The following is a 15,490-nucleotide window of genomic DNA, read 5'->3' on the forward strand; positions in this document are numbered from 1 at the left end:
CCCTAACTGCTCTACCTGCCAGCCTGATCGTCTCTAACTGCTCCCCTGCTGGCTTGATTGCCCCTAACCACCTCTGCCTTGGCCCCACACCCGGGACCCAGGATTCCCTCCTCCAGCCAACCACAGGCACCCAGGATCTGGGCTTCCTTCCCTCTGGTCAGCCATAGGCACCCAGGCTGGCTGCAGCTTCAGGGGATGGTGGGCAGGTGGCTTTGCCTGTGCTGCAGCCGCAAGTGCTGGTGCCCAGGACTGCAGGGTGGGTGGCTTCTCCATCTCCCAGGCCACAACCAGCTGCAGGTGCTGGTGCCCGGGACCGTGGGGTGGGCAGCTTCTCCATCTCCCAGGCCACAGCCAGCCACAGGTGCTGGTGCCTGGGACTGCGGGGTGGGCAGCTTCTCCATCTTCCCTCGGATGCAGTGGGGGCAACTTCTCCGGCTGGCTGCAGCCTGGGATCACAGGGCAGGCGTTTTCTTCATCTCCCGGGCTGCAGCCAGCCTCAGGCACTGGCACCCGGTTTCTTGTCTCCCCCAGGATGTGGGGTGGGTGGCTTCTCTAGCTGGCTGTGGCCTGGGATCACGGGGCAGGTGGCTTCTTCGTCTTCCTGGTCACATCCAGCCTCAGGCACTTGGGCCTGGTTTCTCAGTCTCCCCCAGGACATGGGGCAGGCGGACGTGAGGTTTCTGCTGCTGGCTGCAGCCTGGGATCACAGGGCACACGGCTTCTTGGTCTCCGTCGCTGCAGCCAGCCACAGGTACTGAGGCCCGGTTTCTCTGTCTCCCCCGGGATGTGGGGCGGGAAAACATGGGGCAGGCGGACATGGGGCAGGCGGACATGGGGCAGGCGGACATGGGGAGGGCGGCATCTCCAGCTGGCTGTAGCCTGGGATCACAGGGCAGGAGGCTTCTTTGTCTCCTGGGCCACATTCAGCCTCAGGTGCTGGGGCCCGGTTTCTCAGTCTCCCCAAGGTCGTGGGGCAGGCGGACATGAGGCTTCTGAGGCTGGCTGCGGTCTGGGATCATGGGGCAGGCAGCTTCTTGGTCTCCGTCGCTGCAGCCAGCCACAGGCTCTGGTGCCTGACTTCTCCGACTCCCACAGGCCCAGAGCAGCTGGGGGGCGGGGATGCTGCCATGTTTTCAGTTCAATTTGCATACTCACTCTGATTGGCTGTTGGGTGTAGTGGAGTGATGGTAATTTGCTTGTTTGTCTTTTATTAGTATAGATTATTGACTATATTCTCTATGCTGTGCTCTTCATCCCTGTGACTACTTTGTAACTGCCAATTTGTACTTCTTAAAGGACTCCTTCATAAATATAGTCTGTCCCTCATAGTTCTGCAGCTTCAATTTACTGTTGCCATCCCAGAGCCCTGTCGATGTGGTGGTCAGGCGTGAGGGAGGGGCAGCGTGGTCTTGGAGTTAAATCACACCCTCTTAGTGGGTCTGTGTCCTGAGGCTGTGATCATCACAGTTTGTTGTTTTTTTTTGCTTTCCCTTCCCCTTACCCCTTTTAGGTGACACAGCCAAATATAATTACTTCCTGGATTTTCCTCCTCATTTTATTACAGAGTCTTTTTTCTCCCCTATGCCTTGGCCTGGAAGGACCCCCTCAGTTACTTGAATGCTTCATCTTGTCTTTTTGCTCTGGAATAGCTGTGAAGAGATGGAACCAAAATGTTCCTCAGGGAGTTTATTCTATCATAAAAAGATTCTGATAAATATTTTGAAGGTTTAATGAAGTTGGAGGTTTAAAATGTTCACCATTAACACTATTTTAAATGTTTTTTTTCTGCAGGAAATACAATCATGTGTCGCATAACGACATTTCAGTCAATGAGAAACAGCACATACAATGGTGGCCCCACAGGATTTCACTGGAGGTGAAATAGTTTTATCACATAATGATGTCGTAGTTGTTGTGACATCATAGCTGTTGTGATGTCATAGCTGTTGTACCACTGTAGTGCACACATTACTGATATGTTTCTGGTGATGCTGGTGTAAACAAACTCACTGCACTGCATATGAAAGAACAGTGTACCATACATATACTATACCTTTCCTATGTTTAGATACTTAAGTAGTTACGTCCTATATAATAAAGAGGTAATATGCAAATTGACAATCACTGCACTGCATATGAAAGAACAGTGTACCATACATATACTATACCTTTCCTATGTTTAGATACTTAAGTAGTTACATCCTATATAATAAAGAGGTAATATGCAAATTGACCATCACTCCAACACACAAGATGGCCACCCCCATGTGGTCAAAGAGGCCTTCCACAAGATGGCCCACAGGGGAGGGCAGTTGTGGGTGATCAAGCCACCAGGGGAGGGTAGTTGGGAGGACCAGGCCTGCAAAGGAGGGCAGTTGGGGGCAATCAGGCCTGCAGGGGAGGGCAGTTAGGGGTGACTGGGCTGGCAGAGGAGGGCAGTTGGGGGCAAACAGGCCTGCAGGGGAGGACAACTAGGGGTAACCAGGCCTGCAGGGGAAGAAAGTTGTGGGATAACCAGGCCTGTAGGGGAGGACAGTTGTGGGGGACCCAGGCCTGCAGAGGAGGGCAGTCGAGGGCGACCAGGCCAGCAGGGGAGGGAAGTTAGAGGCAATCTGGACAGCAGGGCAGTAGTTAGGCATTGATCAGGCTGGCAGGGGAGTGGTTAGGGGGTGATCAGGCTGGCAGGCAGAAGCAGTTAGGGGCAATCAGGCAGGCAGACAGGTGAGCAGTTTGGAGCCAGCAGTTCTGGATTGTGAGAGGGGTGTCCCAGATTGGAGAGGGTGCAGGCTGGGCTTTTTTCTGCAGGAAATACAATCATGTGTCGCATAACGACATTTCACCCCCACCCCCATGCATGAATTTCATGCACCAGGCCTCTAGTTGTGTTACAATTGCCTACAGTATTCAGTACAGTATCCTGCTGTACAGTCTTGTAGCCCAGAAGTAATAGGCTATACCATACAGCCTAAGGGTGTAGTAGGCTGACCATCTAGGTTTTTATAAGTGCATGCTATGACATTTGCACAATGAGAAAATAACCTAAGGATGCATTTCTCATAATGGATCCCTGTCATTAAGTGATGCATGACTGTATATAATAAAACCATTAAAGACAACAAAATTGTATGCATATGACACATAAAGATGTATGTAAAATTATCATCACCTATGAAATCAAGAGAATTAACTGATAAGTTTTCTGATAAGAAATGTGATGGGCACAACATTAAATGAAAACCATAAAAGTTAACTAACATACAAACAATAGCCAATTAGATACAACTTGTGATTTTTCATCTCATGGTAAAATTGCATAACATATAATGAACTTAAAGCAGTCACATTTTAGTGCAAAAAAGTAAAATTTAAAAGCTATCAAGATTACAGCATAAAATTTCCAAAAGCCTCCCAATATTTAAACCAAAAAAGGGGGGATAGTAGAAGAATATCATGTAAGGAAAAATATCCTGCAAATAAATTACATCTAGAACATTTTTACTTTAGAAAATTAACTTTCATTTGTAATGCTAACAGCAAGTCACCCAGGTAAAACATACATGGTGTCAAAACAAGCCAAAGGAAAATCATTTGGGCAAAAAAAATGAAAAAAGGATCACAAGTCAAATTTATAGAAAATATTCCTTTATTAACTTTTGGTCGAGAATATGTTTGTATATTTTCAGAAAACAACTCCGAGACATGTGGATTCCTGCAACAGAGAGGAATTGACAGGAGTGCTCCAGCCATGAAGTCAGAAGAGAAACAGTCCAGAGATGGAAGACGCTGACGATGCCTTGCCATACTAGCAGTCAGCAGATATGCGTCACTGCAGATTGCCCAGGACCAAACCAGAGAGGGTCGGACCTGCAATACCACCCTTTGTCCACCATCCAGAGCTGAAATATCATTGCTGTTATGAACACATTAACAACTGCTGGACATGGAAACCGGGACTCAAAAGAACTGTTGGCCCAGAGGGAGGCTCACTACAGACTGATTCATTTGCCTCTCAGCATAACCATTATTGCTTGTCTCGTTTTCAGTCCCTATAAGTGTATTCCTAGTATCACATGAGCTCGCTCATCTAAGGGAAATGATGAACAGCATAGACTGAGGAACAAGAACAGCAATGATCAGACTGTCGGACCTCAGAGGGAAAGTAGGGGAGGGTGGGGACAAGGGAGATAGATCAACCAAGGGACTTGTGTGCTTGCATATGAGCCTAACCAATGATCACGGACAACAGGGGGAGGGGGGCTTGTGTGTGGGGGGGATTGGGAGGGGAACGGGGGGAGGGGGTTGATGACAAATATGTGATACCTTAATCAATAAAGTAATTTAAACAAAAAAGGTAACAAAAATAAAATGCCTAAGAATGAACCTACAATTGTGTAAAAAAAATCTATATAGAGAAAACTTTAAGAAACTTCTGAGGATATGGAGCAGAACTCTCACATAATGTTTTTGAAAGTGTACATAGGCAGGATCACTTTGGGAAACTCCGTGTAGTATCTAGGAATCTGTGCTCTTTATAACAGGACACAGTTAGAAGCTGGGTTTATTAACCAAGACTTTGACTGGACTGTCATGGTTGAGAGAAACATGCCTAGACTCTGGATGTCACTAGAAAACTTTAACAAATTAAGGTTGATTTTGGCAGCCGATAAAAGCCCTTTTTATAAACAGACTGGAGCCTTGCTTATTTACGTGGTTCATGGCAGTCTTTTCAGCTAAGGACTGAAGGTTGCTTTCCTGGGAGATGACAAATAAAGGACACAAAGACATTTTGGGGAACCTTGGGAACTTGAGGAATTCACCCACATCTATAGGTATTGTAGGAAAAGCCTGATGGCAACTGTGGCTTTGCTTCTTTGCCCTGAGAGGCTAATTAAAGCTTAATCTGGAGATTTCTTATGAGATTCCAGCAAAGCAGATTTTTAAAAGCCTACATGATCAATTGCTATTCTTATATTCATGAAAATAATCAGGCCAAATTGAAACTAGAACTTAATGTGGTAAACAGATTAGTCTTAATCTGGCTCTTTTGATTGAAATGAGAGTGAATTTAGGGAGAGAAATTCTGTTTTTTATGGCATACATTAGATTCTAGTTCAGTTAGTTGTCTTACTAAACCTTTTCCCAAGCTTTACAATTTCTAAGGTAAGGCTCAAGGCATACTTACTCTTAGAAACAAATACTTGCTGCAATGCTCTCTTTCATTGGACCATTTGTCAAAATTCTTGCCATTGTGGCTTTTGCCCCAATATTAAGATTTATAATATAATTTGTCTCCACCAGGTTATGAGCCCTACTTGTACTAGACACCATTGCTGACACTAGACACCATTGCAACCTCCTTCTGTCCCCAGGCTTCATCTCCCTCTGATCAAGAGCAAGGATATCTTGGCTCTGAAGGTAAATGTCATTCCTCTTCAGCAAGAAGCAGCTACAGGCGGGACCCTGCGCCACTATTCCCTTAAAGAATTCAGAGCCAAGATTCCTTGTGGGGAGGGGGAAATGTAGTAGGCAGTTGGATAGGCATGAACAGAGCAGGAATGATGGACATAGTGCAGAAAGTTCCCAAGGTAGAGAGCCCTGGGTGCCTAGCAATGGGAAAAACCACAATGACCACTTGCATGACCACTCACTTAAGCACTGACCCCTAGAGATGACATCTAAGCCTCAGCTGTATTTCAGCTCCAGGCCCAGCAAAGCAGCAAAACCAGACAAGTGAGCCGTGGCTGACCTTAGGACCAGCTGCATTGACTAATGACCCTCTGCCAGGCACCAACAACCAGCTGAGACCAGGACCCTGAGGAGACATGCCTGGAAAGCTGATGAATATTCTATTGAGATCCTCCCCTGAAGCCTCAGATAAGAGCCCTCAGGGCGTAGGACCCAGCATGGCTCTCTCCACAGAGCACACCATGCCTTTCCTATTCCCTTCTTTCGTCTCTCAAGGTGCATCTCTAGGCTCCGAGGTCCTACTTTTGCCTCTATAAGGGTGCATCTTTTGTCTGTGTAATTTGTATCCTGAACCCATTTCTTCTACGGTTCACTTCACTTCTTCTACTTATATGTCTCCCTAAATAAACTTTTTTCTTATAATTTCAGTCTTGGTTTTGAATTCTTTCTAAGACAGAGCTCAAGTACCGATGTTGTTGAACTGGGATCTAAACCTAGTGCCATTTTCACTACTAAAAATATGACATCCCCAATCTGATTTTCAAAATGTGCTCTCAACAATTAAAGCATATATTCTTAGAGAGGTTTAATAATTTTTCCTTTGATTCTGACCTTTAGTTCTTTGTCCCCATCCTATCTAATAAAAAAGTAATATGCAAATTGATCATCACACCAACACACAAGATGGCCGCCCCCATATTGTCAAAGATGCTGCCACAAGAAGGCTTGCAGAGGAGGGCAGTTGTGGGCGATCAGGCCAGCAGGGGAGGGCAGTTAGGAATGGCCAGGCCAGCAGAGGAGGGCAGTTTGGGGTGACCAAGCTGGCAGAGGAGGGCACTTGGGGGAGCCTAGGCCAGCAGGGAAGGGCAGTTGGGAGGGACCAGGCCTGCAAGGGAGGACAGCTGGGGGGGGGGGGCCCAGGGCTGCAGGGGAGGGCAGTTGGGAGGGACCAGGCCTAGAGGGGAGGGAAGTTGTGAGGAACCATGCCTTCAGGGGAGGGCAGTTGGGGGCAACCAGATCTGCAGGGGAGGGAAGTTGGGGGGACCAGGCTTTCAGGAGAGGACAGTTTGGGGTGATCAGGCCCGTAGGGGAGGGCAGTTAGGGGTTACCAGGCCAGCAAGGGAAGGCAGTTGGCGGGGGGGGGACCAGGCCAACAGGGGTGGGCACTTGGGGGAGACAAGGTCTGCAGGGGAGGGAAGTTGGGGGGGACCAGGCCTGAAGGGGAGGGCCGTTAGGGGTGACCAGGCTGGCAAGGGAGGGCAGTTAAGGTTGACCGACCCAGCAGGGGAGGACAGTTAGAGGCCAGCAGGCCAGCAGGGTAGGGCAGTTAGGGGCAATCTGACCAGCAGGGCAGCAGTTATGCATCAATCAGGCTGGCAGGGGTGTGGTTAGGGGGTGATCAGACTGGCAGGAAGAAGCGTTTAGGGGCAATCAGGCAGGCAGTCAGGCAGGAGAGCGGTTGGGAGCCAGCAGTCCTGGATTGTGAGAAGGATGTCCCAGATTGGAGAGGGTGCAGGCTGGGGTGAGGGACAGCCCCCCCCCATGCATGAATTTCATGCACCAGGCCTCTAGTCTTCTTTATAAAACAGCTGCAATACACTATTCTATCTTGTAAATTGTTCTTTCAGGCTGTGGCTGAAAGGACTTCTTCCCCCTGAGTTCAAGGTTAGGCTCTCTGACCTCACTTATGTAAATCCAGTAGTTTGATGCTATGAATCAATTTCTTGTTTAATGACCAGTATAAAACAGCACCTATAAGAAGAGCTTCCTTGATTTGCAAATATACCAAATAAAACTATTGGAATTGACCAACAGAATGTGGGAGCCTAAGCCCATATTGTGTTCTCCATCTCGCTTTGTTCTGTGTTCACTGCTCCAGCCTTAAATGTGCAGTCAGTTGATGAATAGAAGATCATCAGCTCTGCTCCCAGTTGTCCATACATAAAGCTCCAGTCCTTATGAGTCCCACAGGCTGCTCTGTCTGATGGCAGAGAGGGGGCAGGCAGCACCTGTGGCTGGGGAGCCCATCAAAGTCATGTCCTTAGAGTTGGTCTTCCAGGCCCTCTGTGGACCAGCAGTGTCTGTCTGTCCCTAGAGAGCAGGAACATTCTAGAAGCAGAGCCTGGAGAAGGGCAGTGGGGGATAGGGCCAGGTGGGTGCTCCTGGGATGGGTACCGAGGAGGGTGTTGGGGAGGAGGTGCCCATGGGAACTTTCCTGTGTCACAGGGGCTGTTTCTGATGATGGAAGGGGGTCCATCACTGCCTGTATAGCCTCTTCCTCCACATATTGCTTATTTTAACAAGTCACAAAAAGGAAATGAGAGGTGCCTGGCAGCTGGCAGGCTCTGACAGGAAGTGTCCCATTAAGGGGACACACAGCAAGGGGCAGCTCACTGGTCTCCAGGTCCTGTTTACAGCAGTTTTCCCTCCCATCCAGAGGGCCTGTTCCCATCTAACGGGGCCACGGGGTGCTCAGCAACCCCCTTCTCCTTGGTTCTGGATGGCTAAATGTCCTGAAACACTGGACCTGCAGAGGGCTCCTGTGTAACAGCTTCTGCCTGGCTTCCCACACGCCCATCTGCATCTTCCTGAGGCCTCAGAGCACCTTCCTGGGTCCGCAGAGCCCCACTCGCAGAGCCTGACAGGTAAGGGGACACCGAGGAGTCTGAGAGGCCGTGGCCCAACCACAGCCACTCACTGCCGGATGATCTTACACAGGTTACCCTACTTCTAGGCTCACCCATCCCTGAAACAGGACAATGATGGTGGCGCTGAGGGTCACAGCAGGTGGATAGTGGGGAAAACAGTGGGAATCACTTGCCCTGCGCCCACAGCCCAGGGCTAAACAAAGTGTACTACACGGATTTGAAAATAAATTAATTAAATTCCCATAATCAGCATCACTGTTAGTGATAAGATTTTTAGATGCCTTAAAAGGAAAATAAATGCACATTAGCTCACGTTTTATAAGATAACAACCAGCCTGGCCAGGGTGGCTTCGTTGGTTGACCATGTGCCAACAACAGGTCACTGGGTTTCCATTGATATTTCTCTTTCCCTGTCTTTCTCTCTCTCTCTCTCTCTCTCTCTCTCTCTCTCAAACCAATGAAAACATATTTAAAAATTAAATAAATAAAAGGTAACAACCAATGTAATTAAAGAAACAAACAAAAAAGCAGTAAGAGGTACATATTTGGAAATAGGGGAATCAAGTATCATTATTTGCAACCAAGTCTATGATCAACCTAAAATTTCCAAGATAATCAAAAGGAAATAAAACACTATTTTTTAGAAATGCTAAAATAAGTAAATTGGATGGTTTTAAAATTAATGTAATTAAAAATTTTTTATTCCTTCATACAAAATAAAAACTCTTTAGAAAACTCTTTTTTCAAGGAAAAATTCTGATGTGGAATGGCAATACAAAAAGTTAGATTCTCAGGAATAAACTTGGCAAGAAATGTGTGTACTCTACATGGAGAAAGACCTTATCTATAATAATAAAAGCATAATATGCTAATTAGACCAGATGTCCTTCCAGACATAGCCAGGGCTGTGAGTGAAGCCTGAGTCCCAGGTGCCAGAGGGATGCCAGTGCTGGCACAGGGGGAAGGAAGGCCTACTCTTGCACGAATTTCATGCATCGGGCTTCCAGTATTCTAATAAAGGGCATAGAAACTGCCAGACATTGTCCCAAAATGATCTAATATTTTATAGTCATCAGCAATGTTTTGGTTGCTCCCCAGCCTCACTTGCTGTCTTTTTATTTTCCCTCCAGCTCTATTGAGGTATAATTGGCAAACAAAATTATTTATTTAGAGTGCATAATGCAATGATTTGATGTACATATATTTTATGATTATCACCATCAGGTTAATTGACACTCTCATCAACTCACATAATTATCTTATTTGTATGTGTGAGAACCCTTAAGACCTGCTGTCTTAGCAAATTTCAAGTACACACCACAGTATTTAACTGTAGTCTCCATGCTGTTGCAACATGAATTTTTTATACTAGCCATCCGAACAGGATTTTTTTTATAAACCAAAAGTATTTTTTGGTATTCAGAAAAGCATTGTTTTAAATATCCTGTATTTAAAGCAAAATTGAATGGGTGCTTCGTGAATTTTATATATGATGTAAGAAATTGATGAGCTTTGGGTTTGATGTATATTGCATTATTTTTGTTTTACATATTAAAGTTAGGAAATAGGTCCCTGTTGGTACTTTGACACAGATGGTTGTGTTTTTAGAAATAGAGAACTGACATTAATCGGGAGTTGGCCATATTGTTTTGTACTTTAAGCACACTTAAGAGGCTGCCCAGTGAAGACCCAAGGAAGAATTCAAAACAAGGTGATAACAGTGTGAAACAAAAGTGGTGTTCACCCATGTCCACGGTTCCCCTGCATGTCCCAGGCCCCCTGATAGTGAGGTTAGAGCCCCGTGATTATACCTCATGGATGGCTGGGGACAGAGAGCAACACACCTCACTACTAGTCTGGGAATTCAAAGGCAGTCTCCCCTGCTTTGATGATTGTCACGAAAACAAGGAAAGAGAGCATTTGAAGAATTTTAACTTGTCTCTGTGAATTGATCATCCTGAATGCAGACACTGCACATTATTATTGGAGACACTACGTACATCGTTGTCCCCGACAGGTGTGTTCCCTGAAATGACAGAGCTGGATGGGAAAGAAAAGCAGGGGTGCCAGGGACGCCACCAGTGAGTGAGCTCACAGTGCTGGGTGGTTAGTGTCTGTTACTCTCCATCTGACTCTAACAACACAGCTTTTCTCAGGCTTCCCCTTCTGTTGTCTCCCTCTGTATTGTCCCCTCACAGAGGTGTCTCCTGACCCATGCTCTCTCTCCTCCCCCAAGTGGCTGCCTTTACAACAGTTAATGCTATCAGGTGTGAATGAGGTTGAATTCTTTCTCAGGTGACTTCACATTTAGGAGGCTTGAGAGTGTGAGGACACAGCCCCAGTGGCAAGGAATCGAATGGACCAACTTCCCTGGGGCCCCTGCCTTTATTTCCAGTTAAGATTGTTTTCTCTATTGACATCTTTCCCATCCACAGAGATGACAGAGAAGAAGACAGAAGCAGGTTTTTGTTTTGTTTTCTTTTACTCTTGGAGCTGAACTGCCAATGCACAAGTTTGAACAGGGAGCCTTGTGTGTCTTATCAGTCAGTCAGGTAAGCCCACATTTGGGAAAAGTTCTGCAGTTCCCAGGCTGTGCTCAAAAAAGACATTTTAACAACAAATTCATCCTATTTTAAGGGAAATGGTTTAGAATGACTGCCCTTGGTTGAACAGAAACCAGTTTACAAGAACAGTAAACTTCATGTAACTTAGTTTACACATTACTGGCAAAGAGGGGTTCCTTAGCACAAAGCCAATAAATTGTGCGCACTGGGAAGAGTTTGGGCATTAATGTGTAGCCTACGTTTTCTGTGCCTTGTCCCTTTGGATATGCTGCCAGATTCAAACAAGATACTCTTTGGGTGACTTTAGACAAATGACCTGATTTCTCTATAAAATACCGAGTAATTCTCTTTCCATTCACCTTATCAGCTTCGTGTAAACAAATGAGGCATGGCTGTAGAACCTGCTCTAGGAATATAAGGGTCTTTCATGATTCAGAACTAACAATAACAGGTTGTTGTTGCTGTTTTATTGGTCTCCTATCTCTCTATCCCTCAGGAGCTGCAATGGACCAAAATGAATGCAGCTACTCGGATAAGAAAGTGACTTCCGGTGTATGTGTCTGTTCTGCCATATTCTGTGTCTACTTTATGTAAAAATCATGCTGTCCTCTCTAGGCAAAATATAAGCTACTAGAGGCCCGATGTAAGATTCGTGCAAGAAGAGGCTTCCTTCCTTTGGCTGCTGGCACAGCCTTTACTCAGCCTGGAGCCACCTTTCTGCCTTTGCTCCAGAGCCTCCTTTCCACCTTCCCATGCTGTCCAGAGGCCCTGAGTGGCTGGGTGGTGCGGAATGCCTGCATTGTCGCCATGGTGACGACACAAGTGTCCCGCCACCAGCCGCTCAGCACCTGTGTATGCAAATTAACCCACCATCTTTGTTGGGTTAATTTGCATGCCCACTCCTGATTGGCTGGTGGCCATTGCGAAGGTATGGTCAATTTGCATCTTTCTCTTTTATTAGTGCAGATGAGCTGTTTCTTCATTAGAGCAGGGTGGGCCATATAAGGCCCTCAAAATCATTTGGTCTGGCCCTGCCAAGGCATTAGGAATGAGTTAATTAAATGTTTGACCAAATAAAGCATGCTAATTTTTAAGTTGGTAATTTTATATGGCCTGATAATGATGCTTAAATATCCAAATGGCCCTGGGCAGAGAAAAAGTTCCCCACTCCTGCATTACAGAATAGTTTTATACTGCTCATGCCCTATTTCCCTGGTCCAGCCATTTCAGTGGTGGTCATGACCACACCTCTGCCCAGTGGAGAGCAGAGGAGCTTTTTCTGGCTTTGGAACAGAGTCAGGGTACTTAACCCCCATGGAGGTTGGACCCACAGTTTGGCACCACTTCTCTGATCCTCAAAAAGTTAGTCTTTCAGAGGCGCCAGAACAGAGTGATTCAGGCAAACCTTGCATAATGAAATGTGTTTCTAAATACATCTTAATCCCCCCTCCTCAAGTATATTTGTCTAGTATCCAACATGGCATTATGCTATAGTCCTAGAGAAACCCATAGAGGGGATAAATGGCGATGGGAAAAATAAATTAAATTTATAAAAATGAAAACAAAAATTCCCATGATTAATTTATTTTATTTGATAAGGAGTTAGTTAGCTTCTATTTCACAAGTGCAATATATGCGAGAGTGTATTTTCCCATAATGTGAGACTAACATATGATCATTAAAAATATTCCATTGGCATGATCAGTACAGTAATAACACAGTAAACTTGCTCTCAACAGGACCAACCCAGCAGAGGATCAGAGCTGAGAATCATTCTGGTCAGCAAACCTGAACTGGTAAAAGTGCCACAGGGAACAGCATCTTGGGGAAGCGAGCCTTTGTGTCCCAGCTCTGCGCCCAGACCTTCACTAAGACCTGCAGTGAAAGTCGAGGAAGCTGGGGTGAGAGAGAGATGGTCATTATTGACATGCCAGATATGTTTTCTGGGAAGGACCACTCTGATCTCCTGTACACAGAGGTGCACAGGTGCTACCTGCTGTTGGCCCCAGGACCCCATGTGCTACTCCTGATGACGCAGTGGGACCGATTCACCACCCAGGACCAGCAGGCCGCACAGAGAGTCAAGGAGATCTTTGGAGAGGATGCCATGAGACACACAATTGTCCACCCACAAGGAAGACCTTGGTGGAGAATCCTTGATGTATTACATCGACGACTCAGAAAATAAAGCTCTAGGCAAGCTGGTGACAGCGTGTGGGGGGTGAGCATGTGGCTTTAATAAATGAGCAAAAGGGAGTGATCGGGATAACCAAGTGAAGGAGCTAATGGACTTGATTGAGGGCCTGATAATGGAGAAAAAAAGTGACCACTATACCAATTAGCTTTACAGCCTAGTGACAGGGTCAGAATGTGGACCTGAGCGGTCAGAGGAAAGATTAAAGGATTTCAAAGGGAGTCTTAAAAAGTACATGGAAATTCAGAGACCTTGCATAACCATGGCGAAGGAAAATTGCCTAAAAAATAGCCCTAATTTGCATTTGCTTGTTTGTCAGATTGCTAATTCTGATATTTTGTGTATTGCTCAAAATATTCAAATTTTTTTACTGCTTATTCTGTAGTATGTGCAATTTGTCCATTATCCTCAGAAAATTATTGATATTTCCCAGAAAGACCATTGTTGCAGAATGCAAGACTCCTAGATGACAGTGATGGATCAGTAATTATTCATCACTGGAATACAGTGGTGAATCACAGGGCCTCCTCTGTGTAATGCAGTGCCTGAAACGAGTAAATATCTGAGATTCTGCAAAGTGTTATTTCTTAACATTGCTCAATTTATTAATGAGCCAACTTATTTTAAGTTACTGTTTGTTTTGACATATAATACCAAAACCTTTTGAAAGCTGTAAACATAAAATTTCTCCTGTTTGAAACTGTCTAAAGCAGACTTATGTTCCTGAAAACTCCTTTTCTTCTTTAAAATACTATGATTGCTACTGAATGTAATAAAATAACAATAATAAATAATCTGTAAAGCTCCTGAGATCCCATGTCTTTAATTCTGTCTTTTCAACAATGACACCAATTATGCCCACTAACTATACGCAGACACACTCACACATCTGGCATCAGTCATAAGAGTTGATTTCTACACACAAAACAATTAATCACATAAGCCCCAGGGTAGATATTCTGAAGGCTTTGGGGTGGGATGGAGGGTTTCCTGCAGAAACTTGAACACTTTTGGATTGAGGACCAGCTCATCATGTAAGTCCTTTGACCAGAGACATGGTATTCAACACATTTTTCAATTTGTCTCCCTTGGCTTCTCCTTGTGAGGTGCCAACAGGGAGAGAATTCAGTCCTGTTCTGCTGCTACTTGCCAGACTCCAACTCAGGCCAGGCAGGACCCACAGTGCAGATCTAAACATGCAGGTAGCCTGGCAAGAAAGGAACCTGCAGCTGAGCAGCAACTAAAACTTCCTTCCACAGGAATCCTGTGACTTCAGAAGAGTTTTAAAGACACATAAAACTGAATATAATCAACTTTGCAAAGGCCTAAAGTGCACTTATTACATTATTATGTCTCCCTTTTGATTATACGTACACAGTTTTATTATTTATTTATTTGTTTGTTTATTTTAATATATTTTTATTTTTGATAGTATTACAGATATCTCCTATTTCCCCCCTTTTCTCCCGTCCTTCAAGCCCCTCCCCACCCACATCTTCACTACCCCTTTGCCTGTGTCTATGGGCTACAAATATAAGTATATGAGTTCTTTGGTTTATCTCTTTTAATCCCTCCAACCCCACATCAAGGTATGTCAGTTTGTTCCATGCCTCCATGTTTCATGTCTTATTGGGTTGGTCAATTAATTTTGTTCATTATATTCCACAAATAAGTGAGGTTATATGGTATTTGACTTTCTCAGTTTGGCTTATTTCACTTAGCATAATATTTTCTAGGTCTATCCATGCTGTCCCAAAGGGTAAGAGATTCCTCTTTTTTATAGACTGCCACAGTGTAAATGTCAACAGCATTTTTATCCACTCATCTACTGATTGGGGACTTAGGCTGTTTCCATGTCTTAGCTATTGTAAATAACACTGCTCTGAACATAAGGATGCATACATTTTTTCTGATTGTTTTTTTTTTATTTCTTTATTGATTAAGGTGTCACATATTTGTCCTCATCCGCCCATTCCCATCCCATCCCCCTCCCCACGCATGCCCCAACCCCCTGTTGAACTTAACCGTTGGATAGGCTCATATGCATGCACACAAGTCCTTTGGTAGAACTCTCCCCCTCCCCCCACCCTCCCCTATCCTCCCTCTGAGGCCTGATAGTCCAATCGATGCCTCCTTGTTTGTGGTTCTGTTCTTGTTCCTCAGTCTATGTTGTTCATCATTTACCCTAGATGAGCGAGATCATATGTCACTAGATATATACTTATAAGAACTGAATGTGAGATGAGCAATAATGGTTATGCTGACAGGCAAATGAATCAGTCTGTAGTGAGTTTCTTTCTGGACCAACAGTACTTTTGAGACCCAATTTCAATGTCCACCAGTTCCTTATGTGTACATGTCAGCACTGACCCCTCAGCTCTGGATGGTGGACAAATGGT

General features: G+C 45.2%; 1 pseudogene; it reads left to right on the top strand.

Moving 5' to 3' along the window:
• The first annotated feature begins 11,401 nt into the window (after window positions 1-11,401).
• On the top strand, window positions 11,402-13,561 carry LOC129151489 (GTPase IMAP family member 2-like; annotated as a pseudogene).
• The last annotated feature ends 1,929 nt before the right edge of the window (window positions 13,562-15,490 follow it).

Source organism: Eptesicus fuscus, chromosome 14 (assembly GCF_027574615.1).
Source record: "Eptesicus fuscus isolate TK198812 chromosome 14, DD_ASM_mEF_20220401, whole genome shotgun sequence".
NCBI classification, from domain to species: Eukaryota; Metazoa; Chordata; class Mammalia; order Chiroptera; family Vespertilionidae; genus Eptesicus; species Eptesicus fuscus.